The sequence below is a fragment of the Leptosomus discolor genome, chromosome 23, assembly GCF_034619465.1.
Source record: "Leptosomus discolor isolate bLepDis1 chromosome 23, bLepDis1.hap2, whole genome shotgun sequence".
NCBI classification, from domain to species: domain Eukaryota; kingdom Metazoa; phylum Chordata; class Aves; order Leptosomiformes; family Leptosomidae; genus Leptosomus; species Leptosomus discolor.
This window is the reverse complement of record NC_141413.1, coordinates 2,860,264-2,884,464: the sequence shown is the minus strand read 5'-3', so window position 1 is coordinate 2,884,464 and position 24,201 is coordinate 2,860,264.

Sequence of the window (24,201 nt, the reverse complement as noted above, 5' to 3'; positions counted from 1 at the left end):
GACGGTTGGTACAGCCGGTGGTTTCACCCTGTTTGCATTTCATGAGTAAAGCTGTGTTGGGAAGATTGTCAAGTGTCTCCAAGCGTTTGCTCCAACACTGGGCACTTGGGAGCTGTTAGCTTGATCCCTTCTTCTGGAATTGCTCGCTGACTCCTCCGAAACAGTGTCTTTGGACTGGTGGTGCCCACAGCTGCAAGCGTGTCTGAGAGCAGTGCAGACAGCCGGGGACCTCTTCCCCTTGGCTGAAGTTGTTTGCCCCAGAGAGGCTCTGTGAGGTCTCCATCTTATGCTGGCAAGCCCCGCTTCTCCAAAGATGTCCTAGGGAAAAAGGATCCTAGATGAGGAATACCACAGGGGTGAAAGTTGCACTCTGGACCTGCGGAATTGGATGAGAGAAAGGGTTCACTGCTGCCTGAGTCCTCCCGGGAAATGAGACCCCCAAGGCCCTGAGGAGTGCTGCCACAGCTGGTTTCCCTACAGGACTGAGCAGTTCTGCATGTGCTTCTTGTCTGGGCTGCCACAAAGATGACGTTGTACTGAGGAGGTTTCTTCTGTCTCACTTGCAGGGCGTCCTCCTGAGAAGAGCGCCCTTCATCAAAGGCAGCTTTCCCCCTTGGCATCACAGGGGCTGAAAGCAGAAGATGGCAAGGGCGAGCAAGCTGTAGGAGTCAAGCCCCCAGAAGGGTGAGAGTCTTGGAAGAAGACCCCAGGGCCAGGGTGTGCTCTGTCCTTGGGGCAGTGACATGCTTGTGATGGACACACGGCCTTTATCAGCTCTGCAAGGCGCTTTGGACGTGTTCCCGCGCTGGGCATTTTCTTGCTGGAGGGCAAGGGTGTGGTGGGGTTTGGCGAGATGCTCATCATGGCTTCATTTTTGTTGTCTTCTGCTTTCCAGATCTCAGGTTGCCCAAGCACCATCTTCCGCTCCTGAGTTTCACAAGTCACTCCCACGACATGTGGAAGAAAGCCCAGGTAAGGGGAGTGAGAAAGAAGACAAAGAACTGGGGGGGTCCTGACAGAGCCTCACAGGTTTCCCTTGTGCCCTTGGTGCCAGGGAAAGAAAGCCTTTCTCCGAGGTGATGGGTGGGGCAGCAAAATGCCCGTCTGGTGGCTGCGTTTGCCCCAACTAATCAGCCTTCAGGGGCTCGCTATGGAAGAAGACCCTTGGGCAGCGTGACGCTCCCGGCTGGGGCTGGTTTGCTGAAGAGCACATCCCCACTGCGCGCCCTTCCCTGCTGTATCTTGCCAAGGCTTTTTTTGTTTGAGGCGTGTGTTTGTGCCGGAGGGAGACAAGAAGGACTACGGTCCACCCTCAATCTGAGCAGCAACTGCTGCCGTTAAGCAGAAGGAAAAGGACGGTTGGTACAGCCGGTGGTTTCACCCTGTTTGCATTTCATGAGTAAAGCTGTGTTGGGAAGATTGTCAAGTGTCTCCAAGCGTTTGCTCCAACACTGGGCACTTGGGAGCTGTTAGCTTGATCCCTTCTTCTGGAATTGCTCGCAGACTCCTCCGAAACAGCGTCTTTGGACTGGTGGTGCCCACAGCTGCAAGCGTGTCTGAGAGCAGTGCAGACAGCCGGGGACCTCTTCCCCTTGGCTGAAGTTGTTTGCCCCAGAGAGGCTCTGTGAGGTCTCCATCTTATGCTGGCAAGCCCCGCTTCTCCAAAGATGTCCTAGGGAAAAAGGATCCTAGATGAGGAATACCACAGGGGTGAAAGTTGCACTCTGGACCTGCGGAATTGGATGAGAGAAAGGGTTCACTGCTGCCTGAGTCCTCCCGGGAAATGAGACCCCCAAGGCCCTGAGGAGTGCTGCCACAGCTGGTTTCCCCACAGGACTGAGCAGCTCTGCATGTGCGTCCTGTCTGGGCTGCCACAAAGATGACGTTGTACTGAGGAGGTTTCTTCTGTCTCACTTGCAGGGCGTCCTCCTGAGAGCAGCCCCCTTCGTCGGAGGCAGCTTTCCCCCTTGGCATCACGGGGGCTGAATGCAGAAGATGGCAAGGGCGAGCAAGTTGTAGGAGTCAAGCCCCCAGAAAGGTGAGAGTCTTGGAAGAAGACCCCAGGGCCAGGGTGTGCTCTGTCCTTGGGGCAGTGACATGCTTGTGATGGACACACGGCCTTTATCATCTCTGTAAGGCGCTTTGGACGTGTTCCCGCGCTGGGCATTTTCTTGCTGGAGGGCAAGGGTGCGGTGGGGTTTGGCGAGATGCTCATCATGGCTTCATTTTTGTTGTCTTCTGCTTTCCAGATCTCAGGTTGCCCAAGCACCATCTTCCGCTCCTGAGTTTCACAAGTCACTCGCACGACATGTGGAAGAAAGCCCAGGTAAGGGGAGTGAGAAAGAAGACAAAGAACTGGGGGGGTCCTGACAGAGGCTCACAGGTTTCCCTTGTGCCCTTGGTGCCAGGGAAAGAAAGCCTTTCTCCGAGGTGATGGGTGGGGCAGCAAAATGCCCGTCTGGTGGCTGCGTTTGCCCCAACTAATCAGCCTTCAGGGGCTCGCTATGGAAGAAGACCCTTGGGCAGCGTGACGCTCCCGGCTGGGGCTGGTTTGCTGAAGAGCACATCCCCACTGCGCGCCCTTCCCTGCTGTATCTTGCCGAGGCTTTTTTTGTTTGAGGCGTGTGTTTGTGCCGGAGGGAGACAAGAAGGACTACGGTCCACCCTCACTCTGAGCAGCAACTGCTGCCGTTAAGCAGAAGGAAGAGGACGGTTGGTACAGCCGGTGGTTTCACCCTGTTTGCATTTCATGAGTAAAGCTGTGTTGGGAAGATTGTCAAGTGTCTCCAAGCGTTTGCTCCAACACTGGGCACTTGGGAGCTGTTAGCTTGATCCCTTCTTCTGGAATTGCTCGCTGACTCCTCCGAAACAGTGTCTTTGGACTGGTGGTGCCCACAGCTGCAAGCGTGTCTGAGAGCAGTGCAGACAGCCGGGGACCTCTTCCCCTTGGCTGAAGTTGTTTGCCCCAGAGAGGCTCTGTGAGGTCTCCATCTTATGCTGGCAAGCCCCGCTTCTCCAAAGATGTCCTAGGGAAAAAGGATCCTAGATGAGGAATACCACAGGGGTGAAAGTTGCACTCTGGACCTGCGGAATTGGATGAGAGAAAGGGTTCACTGCTGCCTGAGTCCTCCCGGGAAATGAGACCCCCAAGGCCCTGAGGAGTGCTGCCACAGCTGGTTTCCCTACAGGACTGAGCAGTTCTGCATGTGCTTCTTGTCTGGGCTGCCACAAAGATGACGTTGTACTGAGGAGGTTTCTTCTGTCTCACTTGCAGGGCGTCCTCCTGAGAGCAGCCCCCTTCGTCGGAGGCAGCTTTCCCCCTTGGCATCACGGGGGCTGAATGCAGAAGATGGCAAGGGCGAGCAAGTTGTAGGAGTCAAGCCCCCAGAAAGGTGAGAGTCTTGGAAGAAGACCCCAGGGCCAGGGTGTGCTCTGTCCTTGGGGCAGTGACATGCTTGTGATGGACACACGGCCTTTATCAGCTCTGCAAGGCGCTTTGGACGTGTTCCCGCGCTGGGCATTTTCTTGCTGGAGGGCAAGGGTGTGGTGGGGTTTGGCGAGATGCTCATCATGGCTTCATTTTTGTTGTCTTCTGCTTTCCAGATCTCAGGTTGCCCAAGCACCATCTTCCGCTCCTGAGTTTCACAAGTCACTCCCACGACATGTGGAAGAAAGCCCAGGTAAGGGGAGTGAGAAAGAAGACAAAGAACTGGGGGGGTCCTGACAGAGCCTCACAGGTTTCCCTTGTGCCCTTGGTGCCAGGGAAAGAAAGCCTTTCTCCGAGGTGATGGGTGGGGCAGCAAAATGCCCGTCTGGTGGCTGCGTTTGCCCCAACTAATCAGCCTTCAGGGGCTCGCTATGGAAGAAGACCCTTGGGCAGCGTGACGCTCCCGGCTGGGGCTGGTTTGCTGAAGAGCACATCCCCACTGCGCGCCCTTCCCTGCTGTATCTTGCCAAGGCTTTTTTTGTTTGAGGCGTGTGTTTGTGCCGGAGGGAGACAAGAAGGACTACGGTCCACCCTCACTCTGAGCAGCAACTGCTGCCGTTAAGCAGAAGGAAGAGGACGGTTGGTACAGCTGGTGGTTTCACCCTGTTTGCATTTCATGAGTAAAGCTGTGTTGGGAAGATTGTCAAGTGTCTCCAAGCGTTTGCTCCAACACTGGGCACTTGGGAGCTGGTAGCTTGATCCCTTCTTGTGGAATTGCTCGCAGACTCCTCCGAAACAGTGTCTTTGGACTGGTGGTGCCCACAGCTGCAAGCGTGTCTGAGAGCAGTGCAGACAGCCGGGGACCTCTTCCCCTTGGCTGAAGTTGTTTGCCCCAGAGAGGCTCTGTGAGGTCTCCATCTTATGCTGGCAGGCCCCGCTTCTCCAAAGATGTCCTAGGGAAAAAGGATCCTAGATGAGGAATACCACAGGGGTGAAAGTTGCACTCTGGACCTGCGGAATTGGATGAGAGAAAGGGTTCACTGCTGCCTGAGTCCTCCCGGGAAATGAGACCCCCAAGGCCCTGAGGAGTGCTGCCACAGCTGGTTTCCCTACAGGACTGAGCAGTTCTGCATGTGCTTCTTGTCTGGGCTGCCACAAAGATGACGTTGTACTGAGGAGGTTTCTTCTGTCTCACTTGCAGGATGTCCTCCTGAGAAGAGCCCCCTTCATCAAAGGCAGCTTTCCCCCTTGGCATCACAGGGGCTGAAAGCAGAAGATGGCAAGGGCGAGCAAGCTGTAGGAGTCAAGCCCCCAGAAGGGTGAGAGTCTTGGAAGAAGACCCCAGGGCCAGGGTGTGCTCTGTCCTTGGGGCAGTGACATGCTTGTGATGGACACACGGCCTTTATCAGCTCTGCAAGGCGCTTTGGACGTGTTCCCGCGCTGGGCATTTTCTTGCTGGAGGGCAAGGGTGTGGTGGGGTTTGGCGAGATGCTCATCATGGCTTCATTTTTGTTGTCTTCTGCTTTCCAGATCTCAGGTTGCCCAAGCACCATCTTCCGCTCCTGAGTTTCACAAGTCACTCCCACGACATGTGGAAGAAAGCCCAGGTAAGGGGAGTGAGAAAGAAGACAAAGAACTGGGGGGGTCCTGACAGAGCCTCACAGGTTTCCCTTGTGCCCTTGGTGCCAGGGAAAGAAAGCCTTTCTCCGAGGTGATGGGTGGGGCAGCAAAATGCCCGTCTGGTGGCTGCGTTTGCCCCAACTAATCAGCCTTCAGGGGCTCGCTATGGAAGAAGACCCTTGGGCAGCGTGATGCTCCCGGCTGGGGCTGGTTTGCTGAAGAGCACATCCCCACTGCGCGCCGTTCCCTGCTGTATCTTGCCAAGGCTTTTTTTGTTTGAGGCGTGTGTTTGTGCCGGAGGGAGACAAGAAGGACTACGGTCCACCCTCACTCTGAGCAGCAACTGCTGCCGTTAAGCAGAAGGAAGAGGACGGTTGGTACAGCTGGTGGTTTCACCCTGTTTGCATTTCATGAGTAAAGCTGTGTTGGGAAGATTGTCAAGTGTCTCCAAGCGTTTGCTCCAACACTGGGCACTTGGGAGCTGGTAGCTTGATCCCTTCTTTTGAATTGCTCGCAGACTCCTCCAAAACAGCGTCTTTGGGCTAACGGTGCCCACAGCTGCAAGCGTGTCTGAGAGCAGTGCAGATAGCCGGGGACCTCTTCCCCTTGGCTGAAGTTGTTTGCCCCAGAGAGGCTCTGTGAGGTCTCCATCTTATGCTGGCAAGCCCTGCTTTTCCAAAGATGTCCTAGTGAAAAAGGATCCTAGATGAGGAATACCACAGGGGTGAAAGTTGCACTCTGGACCTGCGGAATTGGATGAGAGAAAGGGTTCACTGCTGCCTGAGTCCTCCCGGGAAATGAGACCCCCAAGGCCCTGAGGAGTGCTGCCACTGCTGGTTTCCCTACAGGACTGAGCAGTTCTGCATGTGCTTCTTGTCTGGGCTGCCACAAAGATGACGTTGTACTGAGGAGGTTTCTTCTGTCTCACTTGCAGGATGTCCTACTGAGAAGAGCCCCGTTCATCAAAGGCAGCTTTCCCCCTTGGCATCACAGGGGCTGAAAGAAGAAGATGGCAAGGGCGAGCAAGCGGTAGGAGTCAAGCCCCCAGAAAGGTGAGAGTCTTGGAAGAAGACCCCAGGGCCAGGGTGTGCTCTGTCCTTGGGGCAGTGACATGCTTGTGATGGACACACGGCCTTTATTAGCTCTGCAAGGCGCTTTGGACTTGTTCCCGCGCTGGGCATTTTCTTGCTGGAGGGTAAGGGTGCGGTGGGGTTTGGCGAGATGCTCATCATGGCTTCATTTTTGTTGTCTTCTGCTTTCCAGATCTCAGGTTGCCCAAGCACCATCTTCCGCTCCTGAGTTTCACAAGTCACTCCCACGACATGTGGAAGAAAGCCCAGGTAAGGGGAGTGAGAAAGAAGACAAAGAACTGGGGGGGTCCTGACAGAGCCTCACAGGTTTCCCTTGTGCCCTTGGTGCCAGGGAAAGAAAGCCTTTCTCCGAGGTGATGGGTGGGGCAGCAAAATGCCCGTCTGGTGGCTGCGTTTGCCCCAACTAATCAGCCTTCAGGGGCTCGCTATGGAAGAAGACCCTTGGGCAGCGTGACGCTCCCGGCTGGGGCTGGTTTGCTGAAGAGCACATCCCCACTGCGCGCCGTTCCCTGCTGTATCTTGCCGAGGCTTTTTTTGTTTGAGGCGTGTGTTTGTGCCGGAGGGAGACAAGAAGGACTACGGTCCACCCTCACTCTGAGCAGCAACTGCTGCCGTTAAGCAGAAGGAAGAGGATGGTTGGTACAGCCGGTGGTTTCACCCTGTTTGCATTTCATGAGTAAAGCTGTGTTGGGAAGATTGTCAAGTGTCTCCAAGCGTTTGCTCCAACACTGGGCACTTGGGAGCTGGTAGCTTGATCCCTTCTTCTGGAATTGCTCGCTGACTCCTCCGAAACAGCGTCTTTGGACTGATGGTGCCCACAGCTGCAAGCGTGTCTGAGAGCAGTGCAGACAGCCGGGGACCTCTTCCCCTTGGCTGAAGTTGTTTGCCCCAGAGAGGCTCTGTGAGGTCTCCATCTTATGCTGGCAAGCCCCGCTTCTCCAAAGATGTCCTAGGGAAAAAGGATCCTAGTTGAGGAATACCACAGGGGTGAAAGTTGCACTCTGGACCTGCGGAATTGGATGAGAGAAAGGGTTCACTGCTGCCTGAGTCCTCCCGGGAAATCAGATCCCCAAGGCCCTGAGGAGTGCTGCCACAGCTGGTTTCCCTACAGGACTGAGCAGCTCTGAATGTGCTTCTTGTCTGGGCTGCCACAAAGATGACGTTGTACTGAGGAGGTTTCTTCTGTCTCACTTGCAGGATGTCCTCCTGAGAAGAGCCCCCTTCATCAAAGGCAGCTTTCCCCCTTGGCATCACAGGGGCTGAAAGCAGAAGATGGCAAGGGCGAGCAAGCTGTAGGAGTCAAGCCCCCAGAAGGGTGAGAGTCTTGGAAGAAGACCCCAGGGCCACGGTGTGCTCTGTCCTTGGGGCAGTGACATGCTTGTGATGGACACACGGCCTTTATCAGCTCTGCAAGGCGCTTTGGACGTGTTCCTGCGATGGGCATTTTCTTGCTGGAGGGCAAGGGTGCGGTGGGGTTTGGCGAGATGCTCATCATGGCTTCATTTTTGTTGTCTTCTGCTTTCCAGATCTCAGGTTGCCCAAGCACCATCTTGCGCTCCTGAGTTTCACAAGTCACTCCCACGACATGTGGAAGAAAGCCCAGGTAAGGGGAGTGAGAAAGAAGACAAAGAACTGGGGGGGTCCTGACAGAGGCTCACAGGTTTCCCTTGTGCCCTTGGTGCCAGGGAAAGAAAGCCTTTCTCCGAGGTGATGGGTGGGGCAGCAAAATGCCCGTCTGGTGGCTGCGTTTGCCCCAACTAATCAGCCTTCAGGGGCTCGCTATGGAAGAAGACCCTTGGGTAGCGTGACGCTCCCGGCTGGGGCTGGTTTGCTGAAGAGCACATCCCCACTGTGCGCCCTTCCCTGCTGTATCTTGCCCAGGCTTTTTTTGTTTGAGGCGTGTGTTTGTGCCGGAGGGAGACAAGAAGGACTACGGTCCACCCTCACTCTGAGCAGCAACTGCTGCCGTTAAGCAGAAGGAAGAGGACGGTTGGTACAGCCGGTGGTTTCACCCTGTTTGCATTTCATGAGTAAAGCTGTGTTGGGAAGATTGTCAAGTGTCTCCAAGCGTTTGCTCCAACACTGGGCACTTGGGAGCTGGTAGCTTGATCCCTTCTTCTGGAATTGCTCGCTGACTCCTCCGAAACAGCGTCTTTGGACTGATGGTGCCCACAGCTGCAAGCGTGTCTGAGAGCAGTGCAGACAGCCGGGGACCTCTTCCCCTTGGCTGAAGTTGTTTGCCCCAGAGAGGCTCTGTGAGGTCTCCATCTTATGCTGACAAGCCCCGCTTCTCCAAAGATGTCCTAGGGAAAAAGGATCCTAGATGAGGAATACCACAGGGGTGAAAGTTGCACTCTGGACCTGCGGAATTGGATGAGAGAAAGGGTTCACTGCTGCCTGAGTCCTCCCGGGAAATGAGACCCCCAAGGCCCTGAGGAGTGCTGCCACAGCTGGTTTCCCCACAGGACTGAGCAGCTCTGCATATGCTTCTTGTCTGGGCTGCCACAAAGATGACGTTGTACTGAGGAGGTTTCTTCTGTCTCACTTGCAGGACGTCCTACTGAGAAGAGCCCCCTTCATCAAAGGCAGCTTTCCCCCTTGGCATCACAGGGGCTGAAAGCAGAAGATGGCAAGGGCGAGCAAGCTGTAGGAGTCAAGCCCCCAGAAGGGTGAGAGTCCTGGAAGAAGACCCCAGGGCCAGGGTGTGCTCTGTCCTTGGGGCAGTGACATGCTTGTGATGGACACACGGCCTTTATCAGCTCTGCAAGGCGCTTTGGACGTGTTCCCGCGCTGGGCATTTTCTTGCTGGAGGGCAAGGGTGCGGTGGGGTTTGGCGAGATGCTCATCATGGCTTCATTTTTGTTGTCTTCTGCTTTCCAGATCTCAGGTTGCCCAAGCACCATCTTGCGCTCCTGAGTTTCACAAGTCACTCCCACGACATGTGGAAGAAAGCCCAGGTAAGGGGAGTGAGAAAGAAGACAAAGAACTGGGGGGGTCCTGACAGAGGCTCACAGGTTTCCCTTGTGCCCTTGGTGCCAGGGAAAGAAAGCCTTTCTCCGAGGTGATGGGTGGGGCAGCAAAATGCCCGTCTGGTGGCTGCGTTTGCCCCAACTAATCAGCCTTCAGGGGCTCGCTATGGAAGAAGACCCTTGGGTAGTGTGACGCTCCCGGCTGGGGCTGGTTTGCTGAAGAGCACATCCCCACTGCGCGCCGTTCCCTGCTGTATCTTGCCAAGGCTTTTTTTGTTTGAGGCGTGTGTTTGTGCCGGAGGGAGACAAGAAGGACTACGGTCCACCCTCACTCTGAGCAGCAACTGCTGCCGTTAAGCAGAAGGAAGAGGACGGTTGGTACAACCGGTGCTTTCACCCTGTTTGCATTTCATGAGTAAAGCTGTGTTGGGAAGATTGTCAAGTGTCTCCAAGCGTTTGCTCCAACACTGGGCACTTGGGAGCTGGTAGCTTGATCCCTTCTTCTGGAATTGCTCGCTGACTCCTCCGAAACAGCGTCTTTGGACTGATGGTGCCCACAGCTGCAAGCGTGTCTGAGAGCAGTGCAGACAGCCGGGGACCTCTTCCCCTTGGCTGAAGTTGTTTGCCCCAGAGAGGCTCTGTGAGGTCTCCATCTTATGCTGGCAAGCCCCGCTTCTCCAAAGATGTCCTAGGGAAAAAGGATCCTAGATGAGGAATACCACAGGGGTGAAAGTTGCACTCTGGACCTGCGGAATTGGATGAGAGAAAGGGTTCACTGCTGCCTGAGTCCTCCCGGGAAATGAGACCCCCAAGGCCCTGAGGAGTGCTGCCACAGCTGGTTTCCCTACAGGACTGAGCAGTTCTGCATGTGCTTCTTGTCTGGGCTGCCACAAAGATGACGTTGTACTGAGGAGGTTTCTTCTGTCTCACTTGCAGGATGTCCTCCTGAGAAGAGCCCCCTTCATCAAAGGCAGCTTTCCCCCTTGGCATCACAGGGGCTGAAAGCAGAAGATGGCAAGGGCGAGCAAGCTGTAGGAGTCAAGCCCCCAGAAGGGTGAGAGTCTTGGAAGAAGACCCCAGGGCCAGGGTGTGCTCTGTCCTTGGGGCAGTGACATGCTTGTGATGGACACACGGCCTTTATCAGCTCTGCAAGGCGCTTTGGACGTGTTCCTGCGATGGGCATTTTCTTGCTGGAGGGCAAGGGTGCGGTGGGGTTTGGCGAGATGCTCATCATGGCTTCATTTTTGTTGTCTTCTGCTTTCCAGATCTCAGGTTGCCCAAGCACCATCTTGCGCTCCTGAGTTTCACAAGTCACTCCCACGACAACACGTGGGAAAACGCCCAGGTAAGGGGAGTGAGAAAGAAGACAAAGAACTGGAGGGGTCCTGACAGAGGCTCGCAGGTTTCCCTTGTGCCCTTGGTGCCAGGGAAAGAAAGCCTTTCTCCGAGGTGATGGGTGGGGCAGCAAAATGCCCGTCTGGTGGCTGCGTTTGCCCCAACTAATCAGCCTTCAGGGGCTCGCTATGGAAGAAGACCCTTGGGAAGGTTGACGCTCCCGGCTGGGGCTGGTCTGCTGAAGAGCACAGGTGGTTTCCCAAGCTGAGCAAGTAGTTCTGCATGTGCTTGTTGTGTGAGCTGCCACAAGGTCATTGCTCTGAGGTGGTTTCTTGTGTTTCACTTGCAGGGACTCCTCCTGGGAAGAGAGTTCTTAAGATAACAAACTTTTCCTTTGAGTCATTGCCTCCGCTGCCAGGGTGAGTCTTGTAGAAAAACACCGCCGCCAGGCTGTGCCCTTGTCCTTGGGGTAGTGACATGCTTGTGATGGACACACGGCCTTTATCAGCTCTGCAAGGCACTTTGGACGTGTCCCTGGACTGGGCATTTTCTTGCTGGAGGGCAAGTGTGCGGTGGGGTTTGGCGAGATGTTCATCATGGCTTCATTTTTGTGGTCTTCTTCTTTCCAGGTCTAAGGTTTTCCAAGCACCACCTTACCCTCGGGGGGCTCTGAAGTGGCTTCCAAGACAACGTGTGGAAGAAAGCCCAGGTAAGGGGAGTGAGAAAGAAAACAAAGAACTGGAGGGGTCCTGACAGAGGCTCACAGGTTTCCCTTCTGCCCTTGGTGCCAGGGAAAGAAAGCCTTTCTCCGAGGTGATATGTGGGGCAGCAAAATGCCCGTCTGGTGGCCGCGTTTGCCCCAACTAATCAGCCTTCAGGGGCTCGCTATGGGAGAAGACCCTTGGGCAGCGTGACGCTCCCGGCTGGGGCTGGTTTGCTGAAGAGCACATCCCCACTGCGCGTCGTTCCCTGCTGTATCTTGCCGAGGCTTTTTTTGTTTGAGGCGTGTGTTTGTGCCGGAGGGAGACAACATGGACTGCGGTCCACCCTCAGTCTGAGCAGCAACTGCTGCCATTAAGTAGAAGGAAAAGGACGGTTGGTACAGCCGGTGGTTTCACCCTGTTTGCGTTTCATGAGTAAAGCTGTGTTGGGAAGTTTGTCAAGTGTCTCCAAGCGTGCGCTCCAACACTGGGCACTTGGGAGCTGGTGGCTTGATTCCTTCTTTTGAATTGCTCGCAGACTCCTCCAAAACAGCGTCTTTGGGCTAACGGTGCCCACAGCTGCAAGCGTGTCCGAGAGCAGTGCAGACAGCCGAGGACCTCTTCCCATTGGCTGAAGTTGTTTGCCCCAGAGAGGCTCTGTGAGGTCTCCATCTTATGCTTGCAAGCCCCGCTTTTAAAAGTTGTCCTAGGGAAAAAGGATCCTAGATGAGGAATACCACAGGGGTGAAAGTTGCACTCTGGACCTGCGGAATTGGATGAGAGAAAGGGTTCACTGCTGCCTGAGTCCTCCTGGGAAATGAGACCCCCAAGGCCCTGAGGAGTGCTGCCACAGCTGGTTTCCCCACAGGACTGAGCAGCTCTGCATGTGCTTCTTGTCTGGGCTGCCACAAAGATGACGTTGTACTGAGGAGGTTTCTTCTGTCTCACTTGCAGGGTGTCCTCCTGAGAAGAGCGCCCTTCATCAAAGGCAGCTTTCCCCCTTGGCATCACAGGGGCTGAAAGCAGAAGATGGCAAGGGCGAGCAAGCTGTAGGAGTCAAGCCCCCAGAAAGGTGAGAGTCTTGGAAGAAGACCCCAGGGCCAGGGTGTGCTCTGTCCTTGGGGCAGTGACATGCTTGTGATGGACACACGGCCTTTATCATCTCTGTAAGGCGCTTTGGACGTGTTCCCGCGCTGGGCAATTTCTTGCTGGAGGGCAAGGGTGCGGTGGGGTTTGGCGAGACGCTCATCATGGCTTCATTTTTGTTGTCTTCTGCTTTCCAGATCTCAGTTTGCCAAAGCACCATCTTCCGCTCCTGAGTTTCACAAGTCACTCCCACGACAACACGTGGGAAAACGCCCAGGTAAGGGGAGTGATAAAGAAGACAAAGAACTGGAGGGATCCTGACAGATGCTCGCAGGTTTCCGTTGTGTCCTTGGTGCCAGGGAAAGAAAGCCTTTCTCCGAGGTGATGGGTGGGGCAGCAAAATGCCCGTCTGGTGGCTGCGTTTGCCCCAACTAATCAGCCTTCAGGGGCTCGCTATGGAAGAAGACCCTTGGGCAGCGTGACTCTCCCGGCTGGGCTGGTCTGCTGTAGAGCACAGGTGGTTTCCCAGCTGAGCAAGTAGTTCTGCATGTGCTTGTTGTGTGAGCTGCCACAAGGTCATTGCTCTGAGGTGGTTTCTTGTGTTTCACTTGCAGGGACTCCTCCTGGGAAGAGAGTTCTTAAGATAACAAACTTTTCCTTTGAGTCATTGCCTCCGCTGCCAGGGTGAGTCTTGTAGAAAAACACCGCGGCCAGGCTGTGCTCTTGTCCTTGGGGGAGTGACATGCTTGTGATGGACACACGGCCTTTATCAGCTCTGCAAGGCACTTTGGACGTGTTCCCGCTCTGGACATTTTCTTGCTGGAGGGCAAGGGTGCAGTGCGGTTTGGCGAGATGCTCATCATGGCTTCATTTTTGTGGTCTTCTTCTTTCCAGGTCTAAGGTTTTCCAAGCACCACCTTTCCCTCTGGGGGCTCTGAAGTGGCTTCCAAGACAACGTGTGGAAAAAAGCCAAGGTAAGGGGAGTGAGAAAGAAAACAAAGAACTGGAGGGGTCCTGACAGAGGCTCACAGGTTTCCCTTGTGTCCTTGGTGCCAGGGAAAGAAAGCCTTTCTCCGAGGTGATGGGTGGGGCAGCAAAATGCCCGTCTGGTGGCTGCGTTTGCCCCAACTAATCAGCCTTCAGGGGCTCACTATGGAAGAAGACTCTTGGGCAGCGTGACGCTCCCGTCTGGGGCTGGTTTGCTGAAGAGCACATCCCCACTGCGCGCCGTTCCCTGCTGTATCTTGCCGAGGCTTTTTTTGTTTGAGGCGTGTGTTTGTGCCGGAGGGAGACAAGAAGGACTGCTGTCCACCCTCACTCTGAGCAGCAACTGCTGCAATTAAGCAGAAGGAAAAGGACGGTTGGTACAGCCGGTGGTTTCACCCTGTTTGCGTTTCATGAGTAAAGCTGTGTTGGGATGTTTGTCAAGTGGCTCCAAGCGTGCGCTCCAACACCGGGCACTTGGGAGCTGGTGGCTCGATTCCTTCTTTTGAGTTGCTCGCAGACTCTTCCTAAACAATGTCTTTGGGCTAACGGTGCCCACAGCTGCAAGCGTGTCTGAGAGTAGTGCAGACAGCCGGGGACCTCTTCCCCTTGGCTGAAGTTGTTTGCCCCAGAGAGGCTCTGTGAGGTCTCCATCCTATGCTGGCAAGCTCTGCTTTTCCAAAGATGTCCTAGGGAAAAAGGATCCTAGATGAGGAATACCACAGGGGTGAAAGTTGCACTCTGGACCTGCGGAATTGGATGAGAGAAAGGTTTCACTGCTGCCTGAGTCCTCCCGGGAAATGAGACCCCCAAGGCCCTGAGGAGTGCTGCCACAGCTGGTTTCCCCACTGGACTGAACAGCTCTGCATGTGCTTTTTGTATGGGCTGCCACAAAGATGACGTTGTACTGAGGAGGTTTCTTCTGTCTCACTTGCAGGATGTCCTACTGAGAAGAGCCCCGTTCATCAAAGGCAGCTTTCCCCCTTGGCATCACAGGGGCTGAAAGCAGAAGATGGCAAGGGCGAGCAAGCGGTAGGAGTCAAGCCCCCAGAAAGGTGAGAGTCTTGGAAGAAGACACCAGGGCCAGGGTGTGCTCTGTCCTTGGGGCAGTGACATGCTTGTGATGGACACACGGCCTTTATCAGCTCTGCAAGGCGCTTTGGACGTGTTCCCGCGCTGGGCATTTTCTTGCTGGAGGGCAAGGGTGCGGTGGGGTTTGGCGAGATGCTCATCATGGCTTCATTTTTGTTGTCTTCTGCTTTCCAGATCTCAGGTTGCCCAAGCACCATCTTCCGCTCCTGAGTTTCACAAGTCACTCCCACGACATGTGGAAGAAAGCCCAGGTAAGGGGAGTGAGAAAGAAGACAAAGAACTGGGGGTGTCCTGACAGAGGCTCACAGGTTTCCCTTGTGCCCTTGGTGCCAGGGAAAGAAAGCCTTTCTCCGAGGTGATGGGTGGGGCAGCAAAATGCCCGTCTGGTGGCTGCGTTTGCCCCAACTAATCAACCTTCAGGTGCTCGCTATGGAAGAAGACCCTTGGGCAGCGTGACGCTCCCGGCTGGGGCCGCTTTGCTGAAGAGCACATACCCACTGCGCGCCGTTCCCTGCTGTATCTTGCCCAGGCTTTTTTTGTTTGAGGCGTGTGTTTGTGCCGGAGGGAGACAAGAAGGACTACGGTCCACCCTCACTCTGAGCAGCAACTGCTGCCGTTAAGCAGAAGGAAAAGGACGGTTGGTACAGCCGGTGGTTTCACCCTGTTTGCATTTCATGAGTAAAGCTGTGCTGGGAAGATTGTCAAGTGTCTCCAAGCGTTTGCTCCAACACTGGGCACTTGGGAGCTGGTGGCTTGATTCCTTCTTTTGAATTGCTCGCAGACTCCTCCAAAACAGCGTCTTTGTGCTAACGGTTCCCACAGCTGCAAGCGTTTCTGAGAGCAGTGCAGACAGCCGGGGACCTCTTCCCCTTGGCTGAAGTTGTTTGCCCCAGAGAGGCTCTGTGAGGTCTCCATCTTATGCTGGCAAGCCCCGCTTCTCCAAAGATGTCCTAGGGAAAAAGGATCCTAGATGAGGAATACCACAGGGGTGAAAGTTGCACTCTGGACCTGCGGAATTGGATGAGAGAAAGGGTTCACTGCTGCCTGAGTCCTCCCGGGAAATGAGACCCCCAAGGCCCTGAGGAGTGCTGCCACAGCTGGTTTCCCCACAGGACTGAGCAGCTCTGCATGTGCTTCTTGTCTGGGCTGCCACAAAGATGACGTTGTACTGAGGAGGTTTCTTCTGTCTCACTTGCAGGATGTCCTCCTGAGAAGAGCCCCCTTCATCAAAGGCAGCTTTCCCCCTTGGCATCACAGGGGCTGAAAGCAGAAGATGGCAAGGGCGAGCAAGCTGTAGGAGTCAAGCCCCCAGAAGGGTGAGAGTCTTGGAAGACGACACCAGGGCCAGGGTGTGCTCTGTCCTTGGGGCAGTGACATGCTTGTGATGGACACACGGCTTTTATCAGCTCTGCAAGGAGCTTTGGACGTGTTCCCGCGCTGGACATTTTCTTGCTGGAGGGCAAGGGTGCGGTGGGGTTTGGCAAGATGCTCATCCTGGCTTCATTTTTGTTGTCTTCTCCTTTCCAGATCTCAGGTTGCCCAAGCACCATCTTCCGCTCCTGAGTTGCACAAGTCACTCCCACGACAACACGTGGGAAAACGCCCAGGTAAGGGGAGTGAGAAAGAAGACAAAGAACTGGAGGGATCCTGACAGATGCTCGCAGGTTTCCTTGTGTCCTTGGTGCCAGGGAAAGAAAGCCTTTCTCCGAGGTGATGGGTGGGGCAGCAAAATGCCCGTCTGGTGGCTGCGTTTGCCCCAACTAATCAGCCTTCAGGGGCTCGCTATGGGAGAAGACCCTTGGGCAGCGTGACGCTCCCGGCTGGGGCTGGTCTGCTGAAGAGCACAGGTGGTTTCCCAGCTGAGCAAGTAGTTCTGCATGTGCTTGTTGTGTGAGCTGCCTCAAGGTCATTGCTCTGAGGTGGTTTCTTGTGTTTCACTTGCAGGGACTCCTCCTGGGAAGAGAGTTCTTAAGATAACAAACTTTTCCTTTGAGTCATTGCCTCCGCTGCCAGGGTGAGTCTTGTAGAAAAACACCGCGGCCAGGCTGTGCCCTTGTCCTTGGGGTAGTGACATGCTTGTGATGGACACACGGCCTTTATCAGCTCTGCAAGGCGCTTTGGACGTGTCCCTGGACTGGACATTTTCTTGCTGGAGGGCAAGGGTGCGGTGGGGTTTGGCGAGATGCTCATCATGGCTTCATTTTTGTTGTCTTCTGCTTTCCAGATCTCAATTTGCCAAAGCACCATCTTCCGCTCCTGAGTTTCACGAGTCACTCCCACGACAACACGTGGGAAAACGCCCAGGTAAGGGGAGTGAGAAAGAAGACAAAGAACTGGCGGGGTCCTGACAGAGGCTCGCAGGTTTCCCTTGTGCCCTTGGTGCCAGGGAAAGAAAGCCTTTCTCCGAGGTGATGGGTGGGGCAGCAAAATGCCCGTCTGGTGGCTGCGTTTGCCCCAACTAATCAGCCTTCAGGGGCTCGCTATGGGAGAAGACCCTTGGGCAGCGTGATTCTCCCGGCTGGGGCTGGTTCGCTGAAGAGCACATCCCCACTGCGCGCCGTTCCCTGCTGTATCTTGCCGAGGCGTTTTTTGTTTGAGGCGTGTGTTTGTGCCGGAGGGAGACAAGAAGGACTGCGGTCCACCCTCACTCTGAGCAGCAACTGCTGCCATTAAGCAGAAGGAAAAGGACGGTTGGTACAGCCGGTGGTTTCACCCTGTTTGCGTTTCATGAGTAAAGCTGTGTTGGGAAGTTTGTCAAGTGTCTCCAAGCGTGCGCTCCAACACTGGGCACTTGGGAGCTGGTGGCTTGATTCCTTCTTTTGAATTGCTCGCAGACTCCTCCAAAACAGCGTCTTTGGGTAACGGTGCCCACAGCTGCAAGCGTCTCTGAGATCAGTGCTGACAGCCGGGGACCTCTTCCCCTTGGCTGAAGTTGTTTGCCCCAGAGAGGCTCTGTGAGGTCTCCATCCTATGCTGGCAAGCTCTGCTTTTCCAAAGATGTCCTAGGGAAAAAGGATCCTAGATGAGGATTACCACAGGGGTGAAATTTACACTCTGGACCTGCGGAATTGGATGAGAGAAAGGGTTTACTGCTGTCTGAGACCTCCGTGGAAATGAGACCCCCAAGGCCCTGAGGAGTGCTGCCACAGCTGGTTTCCCCACAGGACTGAGCAGCTCTGCATGTGCTTCTTGTCTGGGCTGCCACAAAGATGACGTTGTACTGAGGAGGTTTCTTCTGTCTCACTTGCAGGATGTCCTCCTGAGAAGAGCGCCCTTCATCAAAGGCAGCTTTCCCCCTTGGCATCACAGGGGCTGAAAGCAGAAGATGGCAAGGGCGAGCAAGCTGTAGGAGTCAAGCCCCCAGAAAGGTGAGAGTCTTGGAAGAAGACCCCAGGGCCAGGGTGTGCTCTGTCCTTGGGGCAGTGACATGCTTGTGATGGACACACGGCCTTTATCAGCTCTGCAAGGCGCTTTGGACGTGTTCCCGCGCTGGGCATTTTCTTGCTGGAGGGCAAGGGTGCGGTGGGGTTTGGCGAGATGCTCATCATGGCTTCATTTTTGTTGTCTTCTGCTTTCCAGATCTCAGGTTGCCCAAGCACCATCTTCCGCTCCTGAGTTTCACAAGTCACTCCCACGACAACACGTGGGAAAACGCCCAGGTAAGGGGAGTGATAAAGAAGACAAAGAACTGGAGGGATCCTGACAGATGCTCGCAGGTTTCCGTTGTGTCCTTGGTGCCAGGGAAAGAAAGCCTTTCTCCGAGGTGATGGGTGGGGCAGCAAAATGCCCGTCTGGTGGCTGCGTTTGCCCCAACTAATCAGCCTTCAGGGGCTCGCTATGGAAGAAGACCCTTGGGCAGCGTGACTCTCCCGGCTGGGGCTGGTTTGCTGAAGAGCACAGGTGGTTTCCCAGCTGAGCAAGTAGTTCTGCATGTGCTTGTTGTGTGAGCTGCCACAAGGTCATTGCTCTGAGGTGGTTTCTTGTGTTTCACTTGCAGGGACTCCTCCTGGGAAGAGAGTTCTTAAGATAACAAACTTTTCCTTTGAGTCATTGCCTCCGCTGCCAGGGTGAGTCTTGTAGAAAAACACCGCGGCCAGGCTGTGCCCTTGTCCTTGGGGGAGTGACATGCTTGTGATGGACACACGGCCTTTATCAGCTCTGCAAGGCGCTTTGGACGTGTTCCCGCTCTGGGCATTTTCTTGCTGGAGGGCAAGGGTGCGGTGGGGTTTGGCCAGATGCTCATCATGGCTTCATTTTTGTTGTCTTCTGCTTTCCAGATCTCAGTTTGCCAAAGCACCATCTTCCGCTCCTGGGTTTCACAAGTCACTCCTACGACAACACGTGGGAAAACGCCCAGGTAAGGGGAGTGATAAAGAAGACAAAGAACTGGGGGGGTCCTGACAGAGGCTCGCAGGTTTCCCTTGTGCCCTTGGTGCCAGGGAAAGAAAGCCTTTCTCCAAGGTGATGGGTGGGGCAGCAAAATGCCCGTCTGGTGGCTGCGTTTTCCCCAACTAATCAGCCTTCAGGGGCTCGCTATGGAAGAAGACCCTTGGGCAGCGTGACGCTCCCGGCTGGGGCTGGTCTGCTGAAGAGCACATCCCCACTGCGCGCCGTTCCCTGCTGTATCTTGCCGAGGCTTTTTTTGTTTGAGGCGTGTGTTTGTGCCGGAGGGAGACAAGAAGGACTGCGGTCCACCCTCAGTCTGAGCAGCAACTGCTGCCATTAAGCAGAAGGAAAAGGACGGTTGGTACAGCCGGTGGTTTCACCCTGTTTGCGTTTCATGAGTAAAGCTGTGTTGGGAAGTTTGTCAAGTGTCTCCAAGCGTGCGCTCCAACACTGGGCACTTGGGAGCTGGTGGCTTGATTCCTTCTTTTGAATTGCTCGCAGACTCCTCCAAAACAGCGTCTTTGGGCTAACGGTGCCCACAGCTGCAAGCGTCTCTGAGAGCAGTGCAGACAGCCGGGGACCTCTTCCCCTTGGCTGAAGTTGTTTGCCCCAGAGAGGCTCTGTGAGGTCTCCATCCTATGCTGGCAAGCTCTGCTTTTCCAAAGATGTCCTAGGGAAAAAGGATCCTAGATGAGGAATACCACAGGGGTGAAAGTTGCACTCTGGACCTGCGGAATTGGATGAGAGAAAGGGTTCACTGCTGCCTGAGTCCTGCTGGGAAATGAGACCCCCAAGGCCCTGAGGAGTGCTGCCACAGCTGGTTTCCCCACAGGACTGAGCAGCTCTGCATGTGCTTCTTGTCTGGGCTGCCACAAAGATGACGTTGTACTGAGGAGGTTTCTTCTGTCTCACTTGCAGGATGTCCTCCTGAGAAGAGCCCCGTTCATCAAAGGCAGCTTTCCCCCTTGGCATCACAGGGGCTGAAAGCAGAAAATGGCAAGGGCGAGCAAGCGGTAGGAGTCAAGCCCCCAGAAAGGTGAGAGTCTTGGAAGAAGACCCCAGGGCCAGGGTGTGCTCTGTCCTTGGGGCAGTGACATGCTTGTGATGGACACACGGCCTTTATCAGCTCTGCAAGGCGCTTTGGACGTGTTCCCGCGCTGGGCATTTTCTTGCTGGAGGGCAAGGGTGTGGTGGGATTTGGCGAGATGCTCATCATGGCTTCATTTTTGTTGTCTTCTGCTTTCCAGATCTCAGGTTGCCCAAGCACCATCTTCCGCTCCTGAGTTTCACAAGTCACTCCCACGACAACACGTGGGAAAACGCCCAGGTAAGGGGAGTGATAAAGAAGACAAAGAACTGGAGGGATCCTGACAGATGCTCGCAGGTTTCCGTTGTGTCCTTGGTGCCAGGGAAAGAAAGCCTTTCTCCGAGGTGATGGGTGGGGCAGCAAAATGCCCGTCTGGTGGCTGCGTTTGCCCCAACTAATCAGCCTTCAGGGGCTCGCTATGGAAGAAGACCCTTGGGCAGCGTGACGCTCCCGGCTGGGGCTGGTCTGCCTTAGAGCACAGGTGGTTTCCCAGCTGAGCAAGTAGTTCTGCATGTGCTTGTTGTGTGAGCTGCCACAAGGTCATTGCTCTGAGGTGGTTTCTTGTGTTTCACTTGCAGGGACTCCTCCTGGGAAGAGAGTTCTTAAGATAACAAACTTTTCCTTTGAGTCATTGCCTCCGCTGCCAGGGTGAGTCTTGTAGAAAAACACCGCGGCCAGGCTGTGCCCTTGTCCTTGGGGGAGTGACATGCTTGTGATGGACACACGGCCTTTATCAGCTCTGCAAGGCGCTTTGGACGTGTTCCCGCTCTGGGCATTTTCTTGCTGGAGGGCATGGGTGCGGTGGGGTTTGGCCAGATGCTCATCATGGCTTCATTTTTGTTGTCTTCTGCTTTCCAGATCTCAGTTTGCCAAAGCACCATCTTCCGCTCCTGAGTTTCACAAGTCACTCCTACGACAACACGTGGGAAAACGCCCAGGTAAGGGGAGTCATAAAGAAGACAAAGAACTGGGGGGGTCCTGACAGAGGCTCGCAGGTTTCCCTTGTGCCCTTGGTGCCAGGGAAAGAAAGCCTTTCTCCAAGGTGATGGGTGGGGCAGCAAAATGCCCGTCTGGTGGCTGCGTTTTCCCCAACTAATCAGCCTTCAGGGGCTCGCTATGGAAGAAGACCCTTGGGCAGCGTGATTCTCCCGGCTGGGGCTGGTTTGCTGAAGAGCACATCCCCACTGCGCGCCGTTCCCTGCTGTATCTTGCCGAGGCTTTTTTTGTTTGAGGCGTGTGTTTGTGCCGGAGGGAGACAAGAAGGACTGCGGTCCACCCTCACTCTGAGCAGCAACTGCTGCCATTAAGCAGAAGGAAAAGGACGGTTGGTACAGCCGGTGGTTTCACCCTGTTTGCGTTTCATGAGTAAAGCTGTGTTGGGAAGTTTGTCAAGTGTCTCCAAGCGTGCGCTCCAACACTGGGCACTTGGGAGCTGGTGGCTTGATTCCTTCTTTTGAATTGCTCGCAGACTCCTCCAAAACAGCGTCTTTGGGCTAACGGTGCCCACAGCTGCATGCGTCTCTGAGAGCAGTGCAGACAGCCGGGGACCTCTTCCCCTTGGCTGAAGTTGTTTGCCCCAGAGAGGCTCTGTGAGGTCTCCATCCTATGCTGGCAAGCTCTGCTTTTCCGAAGATGTCCTAGGGAAAAAGGATCCTAGATGAGGAATACCACAGGGGTGAAAGTTGCACTCTGGACCTGCGGAATTGGATGAGAGAAAGGGTTCACTGCTGCCTGAGTCCTCCCGGGAAATGAGATCCCCAAGGCCCTGAGGAGTGCTGCCACAGCTGGTTTCCCCACAGGACTGAGCAGCTCTGCATGTGCTTCTTGTCTGGGCTGCCACAAAGATGACGTTGTACTGAGGAGGTTTCTTCTGTCTCACTTGCAGGATGTCCTCCTGAGAAGAGCCCCCTTCATCAAAGGCAGCTTTCCCCCTTGGCATCACAGGGGCTGAAAGCAGAAAATGGCAAGGGCGAGCAAGCGGTAGGAGTCAAGCCCCCAGAAAGGTGAGAGTCTTGGAAGAAGACCCCAGGGCCAGGGTGTGCTCTGTCCTTGGGGCAGTGACATGCTTGTGATGGACACACGGCCTTTATCAGCTCTGCAAGGCGCTTTGGACGTGTTCCCGCGCTGGGCATTTTCTTGCTGGAGGGCAAGGGTGCGGTGGGGTTTGGCGAGATGCTCATCATGGCTTCATTTTTGTTGTCTTCTGCTTTCCAGATCTCAGGTTGCCCAAGCACCATCTTCCGCTCCTGAGTTTCACAAGTCACTCCCACGACAACACGTGGGAAAACGCCCAGGTAAGGGGAGTGATAAAGAAGACAAAGAACTGGAGGGATCCTGACAGATGCTCGCAGGTTTCCGTTGTGTCCTTGGTGCCAGGGAAAGAAAGCCTTTCTCCGAGGTGATGGGTGGGGCAGCAAAATGCCCGTCTGGTGGCTGCGTTTGCCCCAACTAATCAGCCTTCAGGGGCTCGCTATGGAAGAAGACCCTTGGGCAGCGTGACGCTCCCGGCTGGGGCTGGTCTGCTGAAGAGCACAGGTGGTTTCCCAGCTGAGCAAGTAGTTCTGCATGTGCTTGTTGTGTGAGCTGCCACAAGGTCATTGCTCTGAGGTGGTTTCTTGTGTTTCACTTGCAGGGACTCCTCCTGGGAAGAGAGTTCTTAAGATAACAAACTTTTCCTTTGAGTCATTGCCTCCGCTGCCAGGGTGAGTCTTGTAGAAAAACACCGCGGCCAGGCTGTGCCCTTGTCCTTGGGGGAGTGACATGCTTGTGATGGACACACGGCCTTTATCAGCTCTGCAAGGCGCTTTGGACGTGTTCCCGCTCTGGGCATTTTCTTGCTGGAGGGCAAGGGTGCGGTGGGGTTTGGCTAGACCCTCATCATGGCTTCATTTTTGTTGTCTTCTGCTTTCCAGGTCTAAGGTTTTCCAAGCACCACCTTTCCCTCGGGGGGCTCTGAAGTGGCTTCCAAGACAACATGTGGAAGAAAGCCCAGGTAAGGGGAGTGAGAAAGAAAACAAAGAACTGGAGGGGTCCTGACAGAGGCTCACAGGTTTCCCTTGTGTCCTTGGTGCCAGGGAAAGAAAGCCTTTCTCCGAGGTGATGGGTGGGGCAGCAAAATGCCCGTCTGGTGGCTGCGTTTGCCTCAACTAATCAGCCTTCAGGGGCTCGCTATGGAAGAAGACCCTTGGGCAGCGTGACGCTCCCGGCTGGGGCTGGTCTGCTGAAGAGCACATCCCCACTGCGCGCCGTTCCCTGCTGTATCTTGCCAAGGCTTTTTTTGTTTGAGGCGTGTGTTTGTGCCGGAGGGAGACAAGAAGGACTACGGTCCACCCTCAGTCTGAGCAGCAACTGCTGCCGTTAAGCAGAAGTAAAAGGACGGTTGGTACAGCCGGTGGTTTCACCCTGTTTGCATTTCATGAGTAAAGCTGTGTTGGGAAGACTGTCAAGTGTCTCCAAGCGTTTGCTCCAACACTGGGCACTTGGGAGCTGGTAGCTTGATTCCTTCTTCTGGAATTGCTCGCAGACTCCTCCGAAACAGCGTCTTTGGACTGATGGTGCCCACACCTGCAAGCGTGTCTGAGAGCAGTGCAGACAGCCGGGGACCTCTTCCCCTTGGCTGAAGTTGTTTGCCCTAGAGAGGCTCTGTGAGGTCTCCATCTTATGCTGGCAAGCCCCGCTTTTCCAAAGATGTCCTAGGGAAAAAGGATCCTAGATGAGGAATACCACAGGGGTGAAAGTTGCACTCTGGACCTGCGGAATTGGATGAGAGAAAGGGTTCACTGCTGCCTGAGTCCTCCTGGGAAATGAGACCCCCAAGGCCCTGAGGAGTGCTGCCACAGCTGGTTTCCCCACAGGACTGAGCAGCTCTGCATGTGCTTCTTGTCTGGGCTGCCACAAAGATGACGTTGTACTGAGGAGGTTTCTTCTGTCTGACTTGCAGGATGTCCTACTGAGAAGAGCCCCCTTCATCAAAGGCAGCTTTCCCCCTTGGCATCACAGGGGCTGAAAGCAGAAGATGGAAGGGCGAGCAAGCGGTAGGAGTCAAGCCCCCAGAAAGGTGAGAGTCTTGGAAGAAGACACCAGGGCCAGGATGTGCTCTGTCCTTGGGGCAGTGACATGCTTGTGATGGACACACGGCCTTTATCAGCTCTGCAAGGCGCTTTGGACGTGTCCCTGGACTGGGCATTTTCTTGCTGGAGGGCAATGGTGCGGTGGGGTTTGGCGAGACGCTCGTGTTGGCTTCATTTTTGTTGTCTTCTGCTTTCCAGGTCTCGGATTTTCTCAGCACCACCTTTCCCTCTGGGGACTCTGAAGTGGCTCCCAATACGACATGTGGAAGAAAGCCCAGGTAAGGGGAGTGAGAAAGAAGACAAAGAACTGGAGGGGTCCTGACGGGGCCTCACAGGTTTCCCTTGTGCCCCTG